The sequence below is a fragment of the Peromyscus californicus genome, unplaced genomic scaffold (assembly GCF_007827085.1).
Source record: "Peromyscus californicus insignis strain IS unplaced genomic scaffold, ASM782708v3 Scaffold_4__1_contigs__length_199733344, whole genome shotgun sequence".
NCBI classification, from domain to species: domain Eukaryota; kingdom Metazoa; phylum Chordata; class Mammalia; order Rodentia; family Cricetidae; genus Peromyscus; species Peromyscus californicus.
Genome location: NW_026294562.1, coordinates 191,489,558 through 191,491,714, shown reverse-complemented (window position 1 = coordinate 191,491,714; position 2,157 = coordinate 191,489,558). Strand labels below are relative to the sequence as shown.

Genomic DNA, 2,157 nt, shown 5'->3' with positions numbered 1-2,157 from the left:
CTCATATTTACCACATATGCGATGGCTCTCTGGAAAATTAGTGCCATTAGGGATAATAGGGATTAATGCTTGAGGAAGAAAGTCAATAACTGATGTTTTCTTAAGTTTTTTAAGACAGGCAAACTAGCAATTCTCTGGGACAGAGCTCCCAATGGAGTCCTTTTGTGTTTCACAATCATTAAATGGATGGCTATAAGTGCCTCCAATCTACTTATAAGCACAGGGACCAATAACAACCTACTCATTCTGATCTAAACACTATATCCTGAAGAAGGAAGGACAAATAGGTGATAGAACAGTAAAGAACTTTGAGAAAGGGGCTCTCTGAAGGATCATATGAAGAATGTTTCTCCCCAGGCAGTGATGGCACAAGGGGAGGCAAAGGCAGGTGGATCTCTGTGAGTTCAAGGCCAGTCGGGTCCACAAACTGAGTTCCAGGACAGAAATCTTTTCTGGAAAAAAAAATGTTTCTCTTTCTTTTTTATGTTTTTGACAGAGCCACACTGTGCGGTTAAGAAATCATTATGTAACCCAGGTTGACCTGGACCTCAACCTATATTCTTGATTGAGTCTCCAAAGTACAAAATCTAAAATCATTCTGTGCCAGTACTAAACATACTGACCACAAGTCAGAAAGTAAATAAACAAACACAACCTTTTTTTTTATAATCAACAGCTCTTACTCTATCTTAAAAATCAGAGATAGCTGAATAGTTTAATACAATAGTAAAATAAAAATATTCTAGTTACTAAGTGTACTGAAATGTGTATTTTTGCTCTCTATATTTAATTTCATTGAACTTTGAAGTTTTTATTAAATATTAGATAGGATGGCTGAGAGATCACAGAGAATATAGCAATGTTTACTCTTCCATCAAACACAGAAAAATATAAACAGAGGCACCATGAAAAAAGTTTTGTTGGTAACCAGAATTCTCCTTATTTCTGGGCTTCTCTGTATTGCTCAGAAAGTTTATATATGCACAAAGTAGGTAAATATGAAGGATGAATCAGGAAATCAACAAGAGCGTTCTTACCAACAAAGACCAGATTGCCATAATTTTCTAACATCACATCAATGTACAATGTGCGCTGAGCATAGTCTGGACATTCCTATTCCTCATGTGACAGGTCCACAGCTACATGTCTGAATGTTAATGGACCCTGTAATAGAAAACTATGAATTTAGCATGTAATAGTGAACAAAATGCTTACTCAAGTAAAAGAGACCCAAAGAACAAGAGATACTTTTGTGATATAGATGAGGCATGGCCAAAGTTTTCCAGAATTTGTATTGAAATGGGTCAGAAATTAAGCATTATTGCTCTTCCATAGACAATGGATAAGATGACTTATTATTTATATATTATTATTATTATATAAGATAATAATGACAGCATTGTTCACATTCATACAGTCTCTCTTCTTCATGAATTTTCTCACATTTTCTAATACCTGAGCAGCAGATAGAGGATTTGCCACAATTAACTAAATTTGGAATTTTTGTCTCCAATTTGTATTCAGTAATGTCTAAATTCTTTAAAATACAGTTGGGTTTCCAGCACCCCCATGGCACTACACAACAGATTTTAACCCCAGTTCTATGAGAGTCAATGTGTTCTTCTGGACCTTAAAGGCAGGAGACATATCACACACACACACACACACACACACACACACACACACACACACACACACACACACACGTTTAGGAAAATATACTGACATATAAAAAAATTAAAATAAAATTTAATTTAAATAAAAGATACTTTCTAAAATAGTCGTAGCTTTTATCATATTTCTTTGTGAAAACAGGATGAATTAACAGTCTCCTAATCAGCAAAATTTTAGAGACTATAACATACACATTTGAGGTCTAGATTTAGGAGTGTACCTTTATGAAGTATGTGTTAATATCAAACAGGATCCTAGTGTCACATCTCAGGTAGTAAAGTTATGATGAGCAAAATTATGCTTGAAAATTCTATAGCTTATAGCTATGAAGCTTGCTCAAATATGAACAATAGATCATTCCTATCTACAGCTTGGTCTCATCTGACTCTATTTTAAACTGCTCAGTTCTGATCATGAGACACAGATACAATGCTGTACCCTTTCTAAAACAAAGAGGTAGAATATGGAAAGCAGAATTCATGG

General features: G+C 34.7%; 1 protein-coding gene across 1 annotated transcript in view; it reads right to left on the bottom strand.

Moving 5' to 3' along the window:
• Positions 1-2,157, bottom strand: part of LOC128125424 (zinc finger protein 420-like) — a 337,518-nt gene that overhangs the window by 321,592 nt on the left and 13,769 nt on the right. The window lies entirely within an intron of this gene.